Consider the following 23,732-nt stretch of genomic DNA (forward strand, 5'->3'; position numbering starts at 1 on the left):
AGACCTGGAAAACAACAATCTATGCAATATTACACGCCCCTGTGGAAACCACAGACAAGTAAGAGAATGTTCAAAATGTATGCTAAAAGTGACACTACTTTATTGAGCGATAATCCCTAAGGCATAGCTATGATTGGATATAAAGTGGGATTACCCAAACTGCCACTGTCACAGATTTAAACCCAGTTAAAAGTTAACTTTGCCCCTATGTATAATGGAATCTTCCACAAATTAGCCAGTTCAAGGTGGACATATAAACACACACTGCACCAGACAAGTTTAATGAGTGGATATTATTAGCATATGGCTGACCTCAGTCACAATTTATGGAATTTTTAATTTAACAAATATTTTCTAAATTTTCCAAAAACAAATGTGTGAAAATTGATGGTTCTTTTTCACTGAAAATCATGACGACATTGATTTACTTTACCTCAAAATTGTAACCAAAGTACATTGAATTGAAGTACAGTTCTAGAAGGAGTGCACATGAAAAGACTGATGGTACAATTGGTATTATTCCTTGATAGATTTGAAATAAGGGAACACTTGTCCCTAACTTGTTCTTATATGATGTCCTGTGTGTACATGCGTCATATAAACAATTTCATTTTCAATGTTAGAATTTTGTTTTGCTTCTTTTTATCATATACAACATTTGAATATCTTAAAAATACTTTAGAAAATCCATCATACATACCATAATAATTAGAAGGACAAAGACTGAACACAGCCACTCGTCATCTCTTGTATCGTGGTGTTTAGGTTGAAGATAAATGTTGGGTAAATATCGTAGAACTTAGAATTTCTTCCCAACAGCATCAAATTATTATAACTAACCATCCCATAGTGTATGTTCTGTGTATATGTTTCAAAAAGTGATTTAATTTGCTAAAATGCATCCCAAACAACATCAAAATAATTTGATAATCGATATCCCACAATGACTTCCTGATATAGGTAGTCATCAAACTTATCAAATGTATATTTTTGTTCTAGAGGATGAAAGTTGTTATGGAAAAAGTTATTTATCATTCAGGGATACCCAATTCCACATTTCTTTTCCTTACCAAGGAATCTATGACATTGTGTGTATTCAAGGTGATAAGAATGGACATTTGTGCTATATACTGGTACTAATGATTGTGATCTCCAAGGTGACTTATTAACGGATGAAATTTAGATAATTTGAATGGGTTTATGTAAAGTTTTGTGTGTAGAGGGTTTTGCTATTAGTTTGGGGAAATGATTACAGAGCCTCATTCCCGAAAATATCTACAGAGTAAAATAAAGCTCAAACATTCACTGTGAGGAACTTGTGAAATCTAAGGACAAAATTCTAAAACCAGGAGGTTGTGATGCTTGCTTTTGGAAACAGAAATTCAAAACGTTTTTTATGGAGTTTTTTGTTTTGTTTTTTTCTGATCTATTTTTTCATGAGATTCAATCTTTAAAATGCATGTATTGGAAAGTTTAGATTGAAAACCCATTTTAGTTTTCAAGTTGAATGCATTACAATTGAAGGCAATATTTTATTGAAGCTCATCCAGAATATATATTTGTGATATTGTCAGTGTAACAATAGAACTAGGGTGTGTACTATTCAATTATTCAAAGTACAAGGATTTTTAGATGAAGGTTTTTAAGGGAAGTCATAAATTGGTGCTGAAAAGTCTAAGCCAGTATTTATCTTCACATTGAGACAGTGTCTTTATAACCAAGGATATATCCACAAAGTCAAGGGCATCCATAAGGAGGCCATGGATGTTACACACAATGAGTGAATATAAGGCCAAAAAATAAAAAAATAAAAATAATTGAAAAAAAAATAAAAGAAAAAAAGAATTGTTTCTCGTCAGCGTGCGCCTCACTTAAATACCCCTGTGTTGGTCTTTTTTTGTGTGTGTTTGTCCAGCCCATGAAGTCTGCAGATCTGAGGGAAACACAAAAATAACCTTTCCTACTTCAGTGAAGACAACCAACTGCAGAGTCGATCATGAACAAGCACACACACTTGCTCTAAAGTACTAAATAAAAAGAACGGTATTAAACTGCCATAAATAGTAGATTGAGTGACAGGTTTTTTGAGAGAATTAAAAAAAATTGTGTCATCGCACCACTTTAGACAAAATGTCCTGACCAAAAACATTTTTTTTTTACCTAAGCATTGCCTCTACATGATGTAGGTTTAGCCTTTGGGAGGGGTTTAGAGCATGCTAGCAGCTGGAGGAGACCACATGCAGGCAAGGTCATTACCAACACCATTCATGTATCATGCCTGCAATCATGCACCCATCACATGATAGATGCAGCACCAGGTTTGCTGGCTGATGCCCTAAGCTTCTATGTTGTAGCCTTTGTGTAATGTATCAGGTGGGACATTTTGTTTTGTATGTTTGTCATGGTAATCAGTATTTAGTTTTATTTTCTTGCTGATTTTGTCATGTTAATTCTGTTTTTCAGTTTATAATTATCATTGGGACAGTTTCAAACTGTTAATATTGTTATTGGAGAGATCTTAGGCAATGGGAACAAATTGAAAAAAAAAAATAACTTGAACTTCTCTTTAGGTTATTGCAGGGTGATAGCAAAAGGAAGCAAACAAATAAAGATTTACTGTTACAAATGTGCTGTACATACATAGTCCATTTTGGGACATTTGACATATACAATTTCAACAGTTAGAAAAGACTTCTGTGCTGCAGTGGTTAAACATCAACATTTCCAGGATTATGTATATAGACAGTTTGACCTTTTCCAAATTACTCAGAATAAATTTCATTGTATATCCTATATCTTGTCCATTCCTACAAACCTTTGTCATTTTTTGTTCATCAGAAAACAGTTTATTTGTAAAATGGAGGGTTGTGATAGGGTGCATAAAAGGGGATCTTTTCATTTGGTATTTTGTTTATTTACTAAAAACACACAAACTTGTTTAGTGTTAGTTTAGTACCTGACCAAACAGCATTCCATACTGCTGTTATCTTCATACTATGATAAAGTCTGAAGATAACAGCAGTATGGAATACAGTCTGTCAGGAACTAGACTAGTTTAGTGTCCACTTGGAAGTCCGTCCTACCTCCATAGTGTACAAAAATTCCAGGCCATGTATTATGTGAAAAGTGCAACTAATAGGTTTTGTTTCATTCAAAGGGTTGATTATGCATATCACTTCAGTGTCCTGGTGACTCCCTGTGAGTAGGTCAGTAGGTCGGACTTGATTCTGGGAAGGCAAGGGATTCTTAGAAGGATAAGGACATCGTCAGAATCAAGTTCAAACTTACTATGTCTACAAGCAGGACTAGAACATAAATTATAAAATTTTAGTAATATTTATTTACCTTTGAAATTGTAGAATAAGGAAAAAATGCATAAGTTTATATATAGCTGCAGATAATCAATAAAGAAATAAAAATCAAATGAGTGGAACTTAATACACCATAGTTCTTTTAACTACTAGTACATGTACTTCAAGATGACCACAGTGTAGCTGCAATAATTGTAGTGTTAGTTTTGATTTTGAGTTGTTGTTGTTGTTGTTGGTTTTGATAAATTTTTCATTCTGGGGTTTAATACAAAACTAAAGCTAGAATTCCAGTTGTGTTAACTCAAATTGACATTGCAAGGCAGATCTGTATTGTAAAGTTGTGTGTGGATTATCCTGCTAAATTATGTCTTACCTGCCAAAGAAATTGTACATTTCCTGTAACTTTAACATGTGAAGCCTTCGAGACCCAAGAAATGTTCAAAAATTCCCCTATCCCATCAAAATCGGCAAAAATATCAACACACCACAAAATTTTGAAACTGTCATCTCACCCACATTTATCAGTGTAATCTCGCCATAGTACCTGTTTAAAAAAATTGTCAGATTTTTGGGCTGGTTTTAAGGCATAAGTTAACGGAAAAATCAGTCCAACTTGAGGGATACTGATCTGTATCATTCTGTCTATTTGAGTTTGTACAGTTGGAATGATAATTTAAGTTTTGAGCGTAAACCCCAGAATGATAAAAAGTTGAAAAACAAATAACCAAAGCTCGAAATAAAAAACTAATGCTACAATTATTGCATCAAGGTTATATTGTAGAACTAGATCTGTACTGAGAAAGAGAAACCTTATCAAAGTTAAAAGTGCAGAATCTAATCTACTAAATAGTCCTGCATACAGACAGAGTGAATCCCAACTCCATTCTGACATTGTCTCGCTCCTCCTTCTGTTGAGGGACAATGTTAGTATCGTGGCATTCCATACACAGTTTGCAAGCAGAACTACTACCTAGATAGCTAGAGAAATATACATAACAAAGCTTAAATTTAACAATATGATGGTATTGCAGTGAGACATAACAATTGTATATGTGTCAATGTGTACATGGAACCAGAAACTGAAGTTTCATAATTTGATTAAGACAACAATAGGAAAGTGCAAGGTTATGTAACATATGTAGTGTGAGTGGTGGGTCACTGGTAACTGGGTTAGGACTCAGGTCATTGACCCATGGTCATTCACAATACCACTTACTAAAATTAGAAGTATGCATGTCCAGTGCTGGGTGGATGTGGATGGCACCCTCAAATCCCATGATACTATGTCATATATATGTAAATATTCAAATATATATCATAATTATCTGAATTTGAGTACTACATATATATGCCACCTTCCTTTACAGTTTACTATGCTGAATTAGAATAATTTTGTCACAATCATTTGTAGATAGATGTTTAAAGAATGCAATGGGACTGTTGTTTGAATTTAATATGATATGTTTTCTATTGACCATTTGTAACTTTGTAACTACATGTGGCATCCAGCAGTGTGATTAGTAGTCTGGATGGCAACGTTGTTTCTAACTAAACTGTGAGTGGAGGTAATGATACTGTATAGGAACTAGAGAACTAGAGAACTACAGAGAGAGAGAGAGAGAGAGAGAGAGAGAGAGAGAGAGAGAGAGAGAGAGAGAGAGAGAGAGAGAGAGAGAGAGAGAGAGAGAGAGAGAGAGAGAGAGAGAGAGAGAGAGAGAGAGAGAGAGAGAGAGAGAGAGAGAGAGAGAGAGAGAGAGAGAGAGAGAGAGAGAGAGAGAGAGAGAGAGAGAGAGAGAGACAGAGACAGAGAGAGACAGAGAGAGAGAGACAGAGACAGAGACAGAGACAGAGACAGAGACAGACAGACAGAGACAGAGACCAATGCCAGATACATACAGCAGAAATGGACAAACAGACAGAAGGGACAATTTGAAGCAAAAAGAAGAATGACAATTCTCAGTACCTGTAATAGCTTTTCACCTCATGCTAGAGGGTCAAAATAGAACAAGAATGTTGACTTTATTTTCATGCGTGCCTATAGTAATGCATGTGAAGCACATAGAGCAAAAGTTATGGCGTCAACCAAAAATTGAATGTTCATTATGGTTATGACGTGCCTAGGCACCAATAATTACTACTGTAACAATACTTCAACTCGTATTTCACTTGATATTAAGATTTCCATTCAATTGAATTATTAATTCCGTTCTTATGACTGCTGAAATTTTTTAATCAGCAATATAATGGAATTGTGATATTAATTTCCTATATTTTGTGATTACATAATTCAAATCAGGAAAAAACCAATAGCCTTTATTGAGCCTGTGTGCATTGACTGCCTATAAAAAGATTTTATTCACTACGATATCAGCTGTCTGGTCACCACAGTAATCCTGCAAATCTACATCACAGCATGGCAACGGGTCACCCCGTTACCACGGTAATCTCTGCAAATCTGCATCACAGAAAGTGACTGGTCTGAATCCTGTGAACCACTCTCTCCAGCTGGGACATTTCTAATAGTTGTCAAACTATCCAAATCTGTGATGGATGTGTGTGTATTGATCTTTGATGCTTTGTGTACCATGGTGATTAATTTCAATTTTCAGTATTTATCGATCAGAATGAAACAGATGTATACCTGATTAACATCTAGGTGTGTGAAATGTGTTAAGGTGTGTTTCTATGTTATTGCATCCAGGTACTTCTAATAAAGCAAGGCAACATCTGAAAGCTTCGATAGGTCAAAGGTTAGTTGTATAACGTAATTACAATGACACAGAAAGTCTATGCAGTTACGCTATGTATGCATAACTACTTGTACAGTCATTGCGTGTAGCATCATCTGTAAGTGGCCAGAAATCCTTGCCGTCCTGTCCTCAGAAAATGGAATACCCAAATATAAAAAGAAAAGCCGAGTTAATAATTAACACTGCTAATTTTCCACATGCATAATTTTTCAAATTTTTTTTCTTGATATTTTGTGTAATATAATTTTTGATGTTTGAATATAGGTAAGTCCCAGTCACTAACTACCAGTCAGTTTACAATCTGATAAAGGTGGGAGTTGTGATTCAGTTTTTGGTTTTTGAGAGGCCAACAGCTGATGTATATCTACAAAAGAGTTTGTAAGGGAGGAGCACAGTTGATATGAAATGTGATAAATAAAATGAATTGACTTTTCAACAACTTTTCTACCCCTCGTCATACTTTTTTCTGTATTAAAGTCAGCAATATCATTCCAGGATGATTACTGAGCACTTAAAAATATTTCTATGGCAACTCAATCTCATAGTTCAACTTTCCATGCACCTGACTTTTTGGTACAAACCTGGAAATACTAAATTTTGTCTGCTTCTGAAGTTCTATGCAGAGCTTACACAACTTGAAAATAACACAAACAGAACAACAACTGTAAGTTACCTTACACAATATTGCTGAACAAGTTACAGTGAAGAAGAATCTACAGTGTCAGATGTACAGTTATGTCCTTCAAAAAAAGTTTAAATTCCTTGTCAAGATACAAGGCTGGTAGTATAGAATCTAGCCTCAAGTAAAAGTTACAACACCAAGGCTGACATGGCCTGTATATATTTGGAGGTCACATCAGATCTCTCCCACCACTAGTCTATCACTCCCCTACCTCATGATATGTTGCATCATGCCCTGATTTCATCAGCACAGGCAAAAAACTCACCCACAATTCACCCTTCCCAAAATGAATAATAATAAACTGAAATGTTGAAAGACCTTGTACACATGCTGAGAACGTGGCCAGATAGTGAAAATTGTTTCAATCTTAGCTATTATCGGTGATTATCATGAAATTATGATTATTATATGTTTTGTAAGCACAGGAGTTGGTATCTATTTGTAAGTATTACTGTTCAAAAAGATTAAAACTTATTTACTTTTTTACAGATTGCAGAACATTTGTAAGACTATACCTACTGATAGATATTCCAATAACCAAGAACAAAAGCTTTTGATGTGGAAGGCCAAAAAACATTCTCCTGTTATACAAGCCATAGAAGTTATCTCGATATTTTTAGAAATGACAGATTTACATCAGGATAGACAATAAGCTGCTGAGTTTTAAAAAATATGCCAAACAATTGAAAATGTTTGAATTCGCCTGACTTTGTGAGAAGCTTAGCTAACATGTCCTTGACCAGTGAGAACCATGAGTTGGCCGTGTGATTTCATAATGAACAGTGTGTGAGCCAGTGATGTCTTCATGTGTTGCAAGAATGACAACTATGAATTAGATTCTGACTAACACTATGCAAAAAAACCCTGCCATTGTGTCAACAAATGAGTCAGTCAGGACACATGCAAAGTGACTAATGTTGTTAACCTTGTGTGCCTTTTCCGTAAATTTCATTTTTTTTTTAAAAGAATTTTTTTTCGTGGTGATTGAAGAAATGATTTCTATAAACCTATGAAGTTTTAACTCTCCATGAGAACTGTAATCTAAACATGAACTTTAAAAATAGAAGACTTGTAAACCTAGCTGTACATGCTTTCAACGCTGACAAAATAATAAACAAAGCTGTACACTTCTACTTTTCAGAAACTGCTAACGAATGCACAATTTGATCAGTGTAGTGTCTCAACTATGTCTCTGTGTGTTCAGCCATTGTGTGAACTTCGGAAGCCATTGTTATAACAAAAAAGTTGATTTTTTCTGAAATTTTACAGCAACAAAAAAGTTGATTTTTTGTGAAATTTTACAGCAGATATTGATTTTATTATAGATTGGAACCAAAGAATTCAAAAACTTTTGACTTGAGTTTAAACATTTTGATTTAAAAAGTGATCATAATTATCTATAAAAATTCACAATAGTTCCATGGGGTTTTGTGACGTTACTGAAGGGTTAAATGCCGTCAGTCTTCAGAACATTTTGACAGGATGTATGAAACAATTTGATATTCATATATAGCAATCATGATAGTAAAGTATTTTCTATAGGTTTACACCTTTTGGATCATAACTTTTGATAAAAAAAAAACCTTCAGAAATATTTACATAAACCATTTTCCATTGTTGTCTGTCGGTCTGTCTACAATGTTTCAACCCAGAGTGTTCCCTTGATTAAATATGCAGCCATTCGGCATTCTTGCATGGATTGCCCTGGGATTGCCTAACCATTCTGAACTCAAGCAAGGTTATTGAACTCGTTGTCTTGGTAACCACATAGTATCATGTGACCCTGGATGTTTTCAATTTCTAAAAAAGAGATCAGTTTCATATGAAATCTATTAATGGATATTATGCTTGGAATTAAAACTATCACCATTCAGCAAAATCAAGGTATAAAATTTCCAAACAATTAAATAACAACAATTTTAGGGTTTCACAAATGTGGGGAAAAAGTCAGCTTTTGTAACAGTGACTTTGGGAGTGAAAAGATTCACCTGAGTTCATGATATCTCACTGACATTGATATCTGTATTAAAATATTTCTAACACAATACACAGACAACTACCATTGTTTGAGATTATACCCTTCTCCATCATGTTTATAGTATACTAACCCATAGTGTACTGTGGAAATCTTTCTTGTATCCATTTCTGAAAAAATACAATAAAAATTGTTATTGAAAATTGGTCAAGTCAAGGTTACAAAAATAATAGCTGATTCTGGTTTAATGAAATATCAATTCCTTTGAAAAATAAGACCCTCCATAGTCATTTTCAACTTGAGATCAAAAGTACCCAAACATTTTGTCGAAAATTTTCATTTCGATATAGTTAAAATAATAATATTTGAAAATGATCTGGACATGACATTTTGTACGTTTCCAGGTAGACCAACGTACAAAGTTGAGATCAGTTAATATGGTGAGGTAGACATGTTTCAACAACATTCTATGACAGAACCCCATGACAATTATGAGTACGAGTATGACACACACAGGCTTTTTGCACGAATGCTTGCAGTGTTCTCTGCGACCGTACATTTATGAGCGTAATGTGTGAAAGTACAGCAGAAAACACTGCCAGCATGAGTCAAAATATCCCTGAGTACCCACACTGGAACTCATGCAGCATGGGGTTCTGTTATTATTACATACGTTTATCTGAAACAGCAAATTTCCATAAAAATGAGACTGTACAATCATGCTCTTACATGTTCAACAAATGCACATACCTTCATTTGCATGCAGGTATGCATTTATGTGTTTTGAATATTACACTGCAGTGCAAATGCCACTAGTATGTGCATACATCGGTGCAAGTAATCACTGGTACATTTGTAATAATATACATTTCGTAAATTATCACATACATACATACATACATACATACATACATACATACGTATGTATTATTGCATTGAAAATTAATTAAAAAACCTAATTCTTTTATGTTAACTTTTCATGTGACATGAATTGAATGATTTTTAATGCAAAAGTGTATAATTAGCTATAATTTGCAATCGGATGTTTTTTTCTTTATAAATGATTCTAACAGGTTGCCATAGCAATAGACATAGGCTTCAGACACTTAACTGAGTGTTTATGTAAATAGTTCAGTAACATTTCTTGATAAGAGTTACTGTAAGATCCATTTAATTTATTTGGTTCAGTATTTCCCGTCGATGCTATCAGCAATACATTCCAACTGCTGTCATTGTTTCCAAACATGCAAGTCTCTGATATAAAGCTGAAAATTATTTGTATACAAGCATTGATGAATTACAAAACCAATTTCTAGTTTAGTGAATGTTAATAAGAAAAATGAGAGATATTATTCACAAGTTGCCATGGAACGTACAGAGTGTATTGGATGATAAATACTTTTAATTGCTTAGTAGTAGCTGAGTGTATTGTGTTTTATGACTTGAGGTTTATTAAATTCCCCAAAGACTTGTCCATCATCAGACTTGTTATTAAAATGTTTTATATATCGAAATAACATCATTTATTCAATATTTTGAAAAGTGCAGAATCAACAGCTGTATTTCAAAGGTTTGCTATTCTCATGTTGTGTTGTGTGATGAAATAATTTTGAGACAAAATTTTTTTAAATTCTAATTATTGTTTTGTCATGTCATTGTACAACACAAATAACTGAATATGTGGTTTTAAATTTTGATATCATATAAAATACATATATAAAAGATCTTTAATCAATTTAATCAATTTAATCAAAATTTATCCCCAAGAGCAGACACTTTTGTTATGTTGAGATCTTAATCTCTGGGAAAGAATGTCAGTGTCAGAGTCCCCTTGCATGCATAGTGCATTGTGGGACGTAGAATGAGTACCATGCATGAATAAGGTAGACATCCACAAATCTAAACAAAGTAGAAAAGATGTGATGATTACCAGTTACCTTGGCAACAAATGGTATATTGTGTGATATGAATGTATGACAACATTCTAAACCAATATCAATCATAAAAAGATGTTTTTTTGATAGTACGTCATAAATTGATGATCCAAAGTGCAATTTATATGTGACTGTGTCTCATATATCACTAACATGTACATTCCTTGCCATATAGTTGATCAAAATCTTTCAAATGCTGAAAAGCAGTTTAGAAATTATATTCTGTGCAGACTGAATAAAAATGTCAGAAATTTAAATGTATGTATTTTTATCAAATTTGAAAGACACCGAGAAATGTTTAAGATCAGTCCTGACATTAAAACTAATAATTCAGTTATTTATTTTTAAGAATCTTAAGTCATTTTAGTCCAGGAAAAGTTCAAACTGGTTCAAATTTTGAAAAACACTAGAAATCATTCTAAAATTTTTCAAGTTCGTATTTTATATGCTTCAAAAATTAAAATCATACTAGTTGAGAAAGATTGAAACTGCATTCATTAAAAATTGTAATTCAATTCAATTCAAAAACGTTATCGTCTGCATACAAGAAATACAGAAATTCATCTTCAGATACACTTTGAAAGTAAGATCACTATTAAATGACGCAACACATTGACTTCTTTTCAACTAGATGTACATGTCTATGTATCCTGTCCAACATTCAGAATTAATGGAATCAGCCTACTGCAAAGAAGTTTAGCTATGAAAGCGTTTCTATTAGCAGGCAATTCTGAATAGATGTAGCATACAGAGTTACTTAGTAGATACAATAATAAGGCAGGCTAGATTGAATAATCTACTCAAATCTGGTAACCTTAGTACTTACTCTCACCAATGATGACGATATTACCATTGACAGTGTTGATGCTATACACACCTTGCCCTACCTAAGTAGAGAGTTCATAGCTTTTAATACAGAGTAAAACTTACACATTTATACATGGGTTTTTGTTTGCTTGGAAGCTATAAGGTAGTTTTCTCTTTGGAAATAGGAACACTTAATGTAAAATTAAAGTTCATTACTTTATGCTAACTGTAATAATGTTTGTAATTTTCAATGTAATTTTTGATTTGGAAACAAATACGTACCAAATATTGGTGATTAATTAGTATTAGTTTATGCTAATTGTATTAATGTATGTAAATTTTCTTTTTGTTAAAAAAAACATTTAATGCAAAATTAGTCATTAAATAATATTAATTTATGTTAACATGAATTTGGTAATTAATATGTATTTATGCAAATTTTGGTAATGAATATTCATATATTTAAATATATTGATAATGACTGAATAAGAGTCAAATATTCACCAACGTCATGTCATGCACTGTGTAGCCATTAACCTTGTAATGATGGTACACCATTCTGTCTTTTGAAAGTTTGATGTTATATCATTAATGGAATGATGACTTCATGAAATATTTATTGCCTCACCTTGGCAACAATAAAGAACAGGTGAATTGGGATGTTGCTTATTAGAAAATGAACACAGGTATACATGTACACCCTTTCTTATTGTTATGCAAATGTCCAATTATTTGAAACATTAGTTGTGGATTATTGCTAAGTGATGAAAATATCGTGTGATATTTAAGTATTCATGAGTGAGTTCAGATGAAGGTCAGTGGTCAATGACTTACCCCATGAGACTTGCAGCAGGTACATCATTGTTTACCTGTCATTGTTGAAAAAGTCATTAATCAACCCAATTTACCCAGTAATTTGATACAAGTCTAGCTACGTGTTGTAATCCTGCCTAACTCAGGGTAGATGACAAAGGCATTGTAGAGATTAACCTTCAGGTATTTTGATCCACATAGTTCACAAAGAACCATTCTGACCCCAAATCTAATTTTACCCCACCTGTGTCGACACCATTGTTCTATTAACAAGTGATTTTACCATATCAGGCGACTGTATTACAGACACCCCGCAATGACCATAAGCAGAAGTTGACTACAAAAGACTGATCAGTGCCAGTCTTCCAGCTTTATTCCATATTCACACGTTGTTGTGAAATAACAAAAACTTCAAACAAAATGAGTGAATTACCACGGCAGATCCTCTAAGATGTTTTGATAAAAGAGCGGTGTTTCATACAAACTAGTTTTTCTATGTTGAAAATTACTATATTGTGTTTGCTTGAACAATATAAGTGCTCCTTATAAAGGCATTTGACAAATAACATGTTCAGAGAGGTGACTGGGTGTGCTCACTACTGGCATTCCCCAGACGTCAACAATCTTCTGACTGCCTGCTTGCCAACTGAATTGTGATTTCTTATTATGCATTCTTGATAACCATCTCTGAAACCAATCTGTTACATGGCTACCATTTCTGTGTCGTTACATTTATGGAGCAATTTTGTTCTGGCCGAGGTAACCTGATGTAAACTGAATGTGTTCCATAAGGTTTCTTTACCCCTTAGTTATCATGAGTGTATGTACCAACTTTACATATGAGAAATGCGTTAAGATATAGTACACATGTATTTTGTTATTGTCACCATGTACTCATTAAATGAAATTTGAAGTATGTATTAAGATATAGCTAGCCTAATTACTTGAAATCATTATAGATGCAAATAACACATGAATATTCATTAGTTTACCAACACCAGTTGTCAGTACCATGAGAAGAATGTGTAGCAATTAAAAAGTTTCATTGGATGCAGTGGTTTTTGACATATCATGTTGACAAACAAACAGACAGACGGACGGACGGATAAACTAACCTTCTCTTATAGAAGGTAAAAAAAATGTTATTTGTTATTACATACCTTTCAAAACTAGGTTGCTATTGAGTTTTTAAGGATCATAACTCAATGACTTTTTTCTTTTCATATTTCTTTGATTGTCATGCCATTTTGAATATTTTTTTGCAAAATACAAAACAGCTTTTGGGTCAGCAGGGAAAAACAAATCCAAGAGTACAAAATTATTTTATTTGTTCTCACACTGTTAAAGAAAGTAGTTTAGGAAGTTATAAAAAAATCGTTATCGTTCATCAAATTTTGAAAAAATATATTGTAGAAGTATCTTGATGCGATTTTGGAGCTCAAAAAAAACTGAATCGAGAAAGTTCTCTAATTTATATTTATTTTTCTGAATTTTATGTTAGGTTCCCGCTGAAATTATGGTCCCCTTTGCTCTATAAACCAGATGTAAGACACAAACAAACAAACATGTTTTTGTATTGTTTGCTGGGTGACGTAAATTAAATCTACATTCCAACAAACAAAAGTTACACCCATGACAAAACTATGTTGTTAATAGACTTGTTTATCACAGGATTCCGGCGTACCTTACCTGTCTGGGGAAATTTTTAGGTTAATAGGTAATAATTTGACAGCAGTAGGTCAGGTTGTTGACCTTATAATGTCACTGTATCTCAAGGTCGGTATTTTATGCTAGGACGGTTTCTTTGCTATTTTAGAATAGAGCTAGTAATCTTCCAGCGATTAATGATGACAAAAAACAACTTGTAAGTTGTAAATCACACCCTATCATCCGATAAGTTTAGACTTTACATGTATCTTATGGCATCTTGGTGACCCGGCCAGAAGGTAGGTAACTTTATTACCTTATATGGATAGTACATGTCCATATTTGGTCAAAGTGACTGGAATTACATTACTAGACTAGATTTATGTGTTAATTAGTGTATCAGAATATTAAAAGACGGTGCTTGATTTGTAACCCATAATGAGTAGATTTATGTTACTTTTTGTGTGCGATTGACAACCATTTTAAATGAATACAGAGTTACAATTGAAGCATGTATATTTTATGATAGCCCAGAGACTTGGATATCTCTTAAAATGTCCATTGCCAGAATATACTAGCTGTCAAGCCAGTATGTCAAGTCAGATAGTCATGGCTAATTTTATGGATAAGTATTTTTATTGACCTAGCTGACATTCAGGACATTGGGTATTGGTTAAACAGCTGTTTTAGTATGAAATGTGACTGTCCACATATTCATAACAGCTGGACATTACATGAGGTTTAACTGGTTGACAACCCAATATGTCAAACTGTTCTAGATTTAGAGACACATATAGCAGTAGATGGTTGTTATCTCAGCAGTTTTACAGCAGGCATATCTTTGACCTGACACGTCTCCACCCCCATCTGTTATGGTTGTTGTTCCTATAGGGAAACTGTGAGACTGAAGATATTTTCCAAACAGTATTTGAATAAAAATCTGCCCAGACCTATTTTAATATCAATTAAATTTAAAAAAAAAATATTTATGTATGTATGTATGAGAATCCATTTTTTTTTTATGTTTACAAAGTATCCTACAGATACAGGAGAAACTGATTTAAACAACTAATCTACTTGTTGTCTATCCGTAACTTTGTTCTAATATTTTTTGTTTTGTTTTTTATTTTAAAACTGTGCACAGAAAGTATCTGCACAGTCTTAGGATTATCTTACAGGTGGAACCCATAGCAGAGGGAACAAAGACAAATCGGAGCAAATATTTCCAGAGCCAGTGAACTGCCCAAGATGAAAACCATCAAGCACTATAAATATTTGTCTTTAAATCTAGCCAGTCTGATAATCATTTTATCTAAACATTTTAAAACTGGGATTTTCCGATATTGAAGTACTCTTTCAATAATAAAAAAACTACTTTGATGTTTCCAATTTGCCTGTTATGTAAACTTTTAGTCAGTAGTTTATTACTGAGCAGTGTACCTTTTGTAAACAATCCAATTGGCTATTGAGAATGGATGAACTTGATATAATACAACCCAGTTGGCTATTGACAAAGGGTGAACTTTGACATTCATACACTGCCTTTCATGGAAACAAAGACTGTTAGGTAAAGTCTCCTTATTCTCCTGTTTTCCTTGTAGTGTGATCAAAAAGATAACTGAGAAAAAAATACCTATGATGTAACCGATAATTATCTGGTCCATACAGACTTCCCGTTCTCATTAGGTACTTTGTAAAGGTGTCATTTAAGATGGTGTTCCCCTAAAGACTCCTAGCTGGAGAAATTAGACAAGTTATTGTATGTCAAGTATTAAGAACAGCTAAAGTTTTAAAAGAAACTTTTAACTTGTAAAAGTGTATATTGGCTAATTGAAAATATATCTCATTTGTAAACAGTTATATCAATAGAACAAAAGAGCTCATTAACATGCCATTGTTTCTTTTATTCTTTTAAAGCTTCTCAATTTGCTTTTTATTTTTTTCTGTGTTTCTTGCCCCAGTTTATCATTATATGTAGTAATTGTGTATCTGTATATGGCTGTGACATATACACAATAGTTATGAAACAGAACAGAAATGGAGAACAGTAGACTGATACATTTCTGTAGCGGTATTTTGTGTTGTTGTTATTCATGTGAAATGAAACTGTGTTTTGGCTAAGGTTGGGGTTACCCCAGTAACAGAAAGGGGAAATATGGTAAAACAGACATATATAGTTTCCTATAATTGTAACCCTGGTAAAATGACAGGGAAATCCAGGTAGATGTTACCTGCTTACTGTTAACAAAAATACTGAAACTCTATATGTAGGTGTAAACCCATTTTTATTGCAAATAAGCAGTTTTCTGTGCACATTTTTGTGCACAATATTTGGAAACTAACATATGCTGTTTATGTCTTGTCATTCTGTATTGGGATTGGTATGGTAGACTGAACCATAGACCCTCCACCGTTGGTTGGAGTGTCTATGACTGAACACATTAGGTAGTGACGTTCTACTAGTACTTGTATCCTGACCAACTAATCTGTGTTTGACAATTAACCAATCAGCAAACAATGGCTAACCTCTGTACTGAACAGGGAATGCCTGACTCATGACCCTTGAGTATTAATAGATCAAACCGCAAACCACGTCTGCCACACCATGACGAGTAGTAGGACAGGACACAAAAGAAATCACTTTGAAGTTTGGTGTTGCTAACTTTGACAACAACAACAACAACAACAACAACAACAACAAAAATGTGGGCTCTGTACATGTGTCTTAGTGTAGTATACTAACTATGTATAACTAATAACCCAAAGAACTGGCTTTCTGGATCTAGTGTCTTTCGCAATCCAGTATGTCGAGCCAGATAGCTAAGTCTCCAGGCTACCATATCACACTATCACAATGATGTAGGTGGGTTGGGAGGGGGTTGCGATGACACATGTTGATTCCAGAGACATGTGAACTCATAATACAGTATTTCAATTCCTCTAGAGACTATACGTGGCTTTGAATCTGAAGACATCCTTCTTTGATGAAAGACGTACGTCTTGAAATTCAAACCCATACAGGGATAGCCTCTAGACTATGTTCGAACCAATTCTGATAACTTTAATGCAAAATATGCAATAGAAAATCTTCCTATCTTTTGAAAGAAAATGAAACTAAAATTTAATTAGAAAGGGTTCTTTTTATTTTGATCTTATAAAGAGAAGAAGCATACTAAAATTGTTATCACTATATTATTGTTGTTGTCGTCGTCGTCGTCGTCGTCGTCATCGTCGTTGTTGTTCTTGTTGTTGTTGTAGTTGTTGTTTGCCATACTGTATCCACTGACGATACAGTTGTGTAATAAAGTTATTTTTATATTATTTCTGTAACAACCAATGCAAGAGCAACGTCCTTTTAGAGAATCTATCGTTCCTTAGCATGTTGTTTTTTTAGGTTTAAATAGTAACTTGACGTGATTGTTTATTGTGTTGCAATGCTGTCATAAACCTCTCACAATCAGACGTATGACCTAAATACAAGTAACCCTGTCTAGGGGAGGACATTAGACTTAGAACCCTACCACTTGTCTAGTAATCTTTCCATAGATTACAGGGATTGCCTTGCATGCCAGTATATAGTTTGAATTGTCAGCCAACTTCAAGCACAGCAACACCTTTCAATGTTGTTGATTCTAGCTAGCACGGCCTAGTATTAGAGTATTTTACTTGACTCAAAATTACAAGAAAAATCTAAAACATAAAAGATGAACACTACATAACAATTTGATATGGAAAAATCAACTGCATTTAATATATGCAAATTATCTTACATTCTTTTGCTCAGGACCAACTTTATCTATAGTTCCGTCAGACACCTGTTTGCTCATCCAAAATTTACACCATTTTCTGATATGGGCCTTTAAGGCAAGGTTTTTTACATACTAGTCAAGTCCTTCAAACATTATTAACAAGTACACCTGTGTAAATTTACAACAATACACCTGTTGATTCTTCTAGATTCTATCAGCTATTCACAGAAAAAAATTCACGATATTTAATAGACATTTCCTTTTTTGGCTGCTTTAGCCGAAGCAGTTCACTTGAATAAAATCACCATCAAAGTACTTAATCTGGGTTAAATCTCATTGTTTGAGTTAGACCATATTTGTTGCTTATACAATCTGATTAAAATCTGATGTGGTGGACGGCTATCATTATTAATTAATATTACTTTGTGTTTTTGCTTGGATTGTACTTTGTATTATGTGTTCATATTTTGGTCATGTAAGTTCTAGGGTATGGACCAAGACCAAAGTACGAACATGTTAAAGGACATTATTTAAGTAAAACAAAAATGATAATAGTGAATAAATACCATTTCACTACATCAGATTTTAATCAAAATCGCTTTTCAACTTCTTCCAGTTTTTGTAATATTGTTATGTACAACAAGTTATCAAGTCATAATTTTATTGGATGTATGAACTAGTAAATGTGCAATGTCGTAAGCCACAAGTCTCTTTATGGCACCATTCGAAAAGTACCCGCCAAGCGGCCATATTTTGTTGCTTCAGCAGAATCTGTATGTACACTGACTTTAGTACAAGAATGGTAAACGTGAAGTTCATTTGATAAAACAAATCAAATTTAAATCCAATTATGAATTATTATGAACCTAATCATACATATATGTACACAATGATATGTAAGGACACTGTGTTGACCTTCAGTCTGCAAATATCAAAAAAAAAATTTACATGTACAAGGATGTAACAAAGATTCTGTGTATCATCTTAGTGTAATCAATGTGATTAGCTGCCACAACTGTGTCAAAATGTCAAAAATGGATTTCTTCATCCACATTATTTTTAATACTTCAATAAACCTCAGTACAATTCACAATTCTTCAAAATATTGCAAAAGCATGATTGTCATTATTGCTAAAACTGCTTTTCATTGAATTGTGACAAATAATGTCTCCTTTATAAGTTGTATAATACACAGTGTTTTACAGAAAAAACAGGTCTGCCAAATTTAACCTTTCTGCAAAGAATACACCGAGTATTTTTTTAATTGATGGAATTTTTTTTTTTTTTTTTTTTTTTTTTGGGGGGGGGGGTATTTATTCATTTGAATGTTTTTCTCCATTTCACCTCACAGGAGGGTGTGTGTGTATGAAGGGAGGGGGTTATTGCTGATATTTCTTTTGCTATCTCTTTTTTTCTGATTTTTTTCACCAAGGCCAACATTTGACCATGTACATCCAACTAAAACAGTAATGCCAGGACCCAACATGTTCAATCACCCTTCCCCCACATGATCACAGTGTGGAGTAGGCATGTAAATCCCTGACTAAAGCAGGCAGTAAACACTTCCAGGTCAACATAGCTATCTAATCTAAAGAGCTACTCAAGATTGTGGTCTATCTGCATCTTGAAAATGATATCGTCAATAGGAGAATTCTGAAAATACATCATGGTCGAAGGACATGCATACTTTAGATTGTTTTCAATTTGCCTGACTAATTTGGATAAAGGAATGATTGGTCATGCAGTCTTCACAAATACTGGTAGTTAGTATCTAAGTTATGAAATCAGCTCATTCTCAAGGACATGTGACAAGGACAATGAAAAAACCTTCACAAATCAGCATTTGTGGCTTTTTGCAATTTTTTTTACTCCTTTTCCTCAGATTACTGTAAACCTGGAAATTCACTCAAGATTTATATTTGCTTATTTCACCGGAAAACAAAAAACACAAAAATATTAGTGACTAAAATATCTTCTTGTACATGAACACAATGTACCAGTCTGGTAATTAGTAAAAATAAGTAGTGACTAAAATATCTTCTTGTACATGAACAAATTGTACCAGTCTGGTAATGAGTAAAATTTAGTAGTGACTAATATTCCTTCTTGTACATGAACACAATGTACTAGTCTGGTAATTAGTAAAAATTAGTCTTTGAGAACTAGCTGAATACTGTAAAATCGCAAATTTTTCTAGTATACAGTATCATGTTTTGGGAATGTGTAGTCTGAATAGAACCTGCTTAAAAATATCAATTATGAGTTGGAGCATGGATTTAATTCAAAAACTAAATACCTGTATTGAAGAGAAGAGTGCTTTTAATGAACTTCTACTGTTTTTTATTGATTACTACATTAAAAGCTACCATTTTCTAATAGATGATTCAGTATTCTCAATTACACTTTTGATTGAATTAATTTTCCAGGAGCAATTAACACTTGATGCCTTGCTTTATTATAAAACACATGGACCAAAACTCTCACATTAAAATGTGTGAAAAACAATATTAATGGCCTGTGTACAACATCTATAGACAGAATCTCCTTGAAAATATTTGACTTGGGTTTCCATACATACATCTAATACCATACGTATCATAATACACTGGTGTATGTAGAATACCAAGGAAATCCTAACCATTAGATATATGAAAAACAACAAGGTTGTCCTGTATGTTTGTATTTGGAAAGTTTGTATGTCAATGCCTGTAAGGAATACATCCCACCTGTCCCTTTTCACTCCACTGTTTGTGTTTTCAGTGAGATTCATGTAGGAATGCATATTTTGTCATCAAGAAATTTGTATATATAGAATGTAAAAGATAAAAGTCTGTGAATTGGATTGGATTACAAGTAATTAAGAAGTTGAGATTAGATACTGAAATATTTTCCTGTAACTTGTTTACATCAGTATTGAGGCTGTGTATAGCCCAACATACAGTAGTTTACGTGGGTCTTTCACCATCTTGCTTTAATAGACATCTGACAACTATAAAATAAATTATAGTTTCTGATGAAAATACTAATTTTGAAGACAGAAAATACATATTTCATTTTTAATAATTTGCCCCAAACATTACAGACAACTAAAGAAAATAACCAAGTTTATATACCCTTTGTTGGGAAGAATTGCGATCAGCGTAAAGAGGTTAATGATATTTGGCCTATTTTATATTTCAAACCTGGCCTGATTTATAAAGTCAGTCTTAAATCAAATGTGATTTCATTTCTATGCTCTGTGTGATAAAATCCATCAATCCATCCACCGGGGTCCCGTAGCTTCCTTAATTTGATGTGTTCTAATTTGTTATTGGACACTCTGCATCACATGATAAATGATGCAAATGTCAATCTGTTAAGAATGTATCGTTGTAACCTACACCGCAATCCAGGGCTCTCTTTTAGCTTTGACATTGCATTTATCTTCAAGCAGAGGGCATCTATAAATATATATGTCAATGAAATGAAACCCTAGATGTTGTGACAAATTTTCATTACTTACTGTACAAGGAAGATTCAGTGAAATAAGATAACTTTTGAATTCTTTATCAAACCTTACACATCTATAATTATGAAAATATCAACCTACTCCAGATTCTGATATTGTCTAACCGGTTTATGAATTGCCCATTTATCTTTCCCTCAAACCACTACTTTAATTATCTGAAGTTCAACGACAAATTCATCTTATCCAGACAATTAAATTGATATTTTGCCAATTTCATGGTAATATTTGAGGGATGTTAAATATGTATAAAATTAGAGTAATATAAGTTTACAGAATCAACCTTGCTTTGAAATGTATGCAAACTGACTTGCCTTTTTGTACACCAAGATTTAACCAGGATTACTTAAAGTTTACAGAAATTAAAAACTACTTTCTCTTGTATTAGTGAATAAATCTAATGATCTAGATATCAAGATTAATAGAAATGTCTTTCTTATTAATTTATTTTGATACAAGTAAATTATGTATCAATAAATATGACTTTTGAGTTCACCATAACTTGTAGTAAAACAATTACCATTCTCTGTGGTACTGTAGTCAGTTCATGTACAAGAAAATAACTTTAGAAGGTGATAACTGTTGCAAATTTACAAGGCAAGTGTTATCACTTAATGGATCAGCTTCTTCATCCATTCTTTAAATGAACAATGCCCAATCTCGTTTTTCTTCTCACATATCATAGTATAGCTACAGTAGGGTAACAGCATAGTGAGTTATGTGGCCTTCCCAGCATGTCTATAAATAGTGTTGAATTTGTATCTCACCAGGGTACTGTATAAAGTAACTGCTGCAGAAATAATGATCAGCAGATATATTAAATGTCACTGGCCTCATATTTTTTTTACCTTCTGCAGTTTTGTTTAACCTTGAATATGCAGTTTGTTTTGATCTTTGTTGGTCAGAAGTAGGTAGATCATGGAACATGTACAGTAACCTCACAGCAACATGCTATTCCTAAGTTTAATAACCTTGTAAAGATATAGCTGATGACCAATATCAAATCCAGTACTACTGAAGTGATCTTACCAACATGTCAAACTTGACTGAAATATTAAAAATTAAAAAAAAAAATGTATATTACAAGAGATCTTTTTAAAAAATGAACTTGCAATGTGTACATTTCACTTGAAGTACATAGTAAGGTAACCAAACTTTCTCTGTTTGATACGACAGCATAGAAACCAATAAGAAACTGCACATTGTACATGTTAAGATAGCAAAATTGCGGTTTCTTGCTATATTTTGTCAAAATGAAATACATACTGCAATGAGGCACAGACACACATCACTGTTTTTGTGTCTGCATGCATGGTGGCACATTAGTTCATTTCATTTGGACAAAATGTTGCAAGAAACTCTATTCATTCAATCTTGCTATCTTAAAGTGTAGCAGTCTCTTATTGGTTTCTGTGTGGCTATATCAAACAGAGAGTGTGAACACAAGCATGAAACAGGCTGTATGCTGTACAGAAGTGTTACAAGTACTATGAGGCAGAAGTCAATTACATTATCTCTTGCCGCTAAATGGTTGTTTATATCTTCAGGATAGCATAGTCTTGTAAAGTGAACTCTAAATCATGATAGCAGAAGACAAATACATCTTGTGATCTTAGAGTTAACATCAACGCTGAAGTAGAAAATAGCTTTTGACAAGAAAGTCGGCTTAATTACACTACTCGCTGATTGGATCGCATCCATGTCTCCAGGCCAGTGATGACATCATTTACTCATACCATACTGAGATAGATGTTTTTGAGATCACTTTCTTTACAGCAATTTACAGATTTCTACAGGGGTTGTCATCTTTATTAACATCTAACTCTGTTATTGTGCATTCATGCCTGTAGGCTAATGATGAAAGAGTTCACCATGGAAACTGTCAGTATGCTGTGAAGAAAGCTTACCAAGCGAAATGTCAGTATGAAGTGAAAAATACTAGCTATAGAAACTCTATGAATAACTTTCTGTATTCAATTATATCATTACATTCTTAAAAGAGAGTAAAATTACATCTTTTTTTTACTATGCAGAACAATTTTTAAGGTCAATGGAGGTATTTGTTCACGATTTCAGTCACTCAAAATCCCCTCCTGTTAATATCAGTGACTCTATGGAAGTATCCTATCCATTGGTGAATTGTGTGATTTTCTTTTCTAATGATCATATTTCGATTGAAAAAAATTACTGATGTAACTTTCAAATAATATATTTTATTATTATTATTGTTATTATTAGGAAATTTTATACACATTGACATGAACAATGAAAACATTCTTTCATAGGATATATTCCATGCAAACAATTTCCCAATTTCTGTTAAAGTCCTTTGATGTGAATTTTATAAATATCACTCTGTTTCACCATAGTTGACTGTGTATATTGATTTAAGAATTGACATTTAGTTCACATTGTTACATTCTGTTCAAGCCTTGACTGGCAACTGTAGAGTGTTTTACTTTCATCTGGGTATATTAATCATTTTGGACAAGTTGTGCAGTCAACCATACATTTTCGTTAATATATTTGATCCTATGCAATTCTCTCCAAGTACGTGTC

The 23,732-nt window shown here is 33.3% G+C and overlaps 1 protein-coding gene across 1 annotated transcript in view; it reads left to right on the plus strand.

Annotated features, from left to right (window-relative positions):
• Window positions 1–23,287, plus strand: part of LOC144446766 (DNA replication complex GINS protein SLD5-like) — a 44,259-nt gene extending 20,972 nt beyond the window's left edge. Inside the window, exon 9 of the mRNA XM_078136598.1 lies at window positions 23,024–23,287. The gene's annotated coding sequence lies outside the window, so the exon portion shown is untranslated. The remainder of the gene's footprint in view (window positions 1–23,023) is intronic.
• Window positions 23,288–23,732: the final 445 nt, after the last annotated feature.

Source organism: Glandiceps talaboti, chromosome 15 (genome assembly GCF_964340395.1).
Source record: "Glandiceps talaboti chromosome 15, keGlaTala1.1, whole genome shotgun sequence".
NCBI classification, from domain to species: Eukaryota; Metazoa; Hemichordata; class Enteropneusta; family Spengelidae; genus Glandiceps; species Glandiceps talaboti.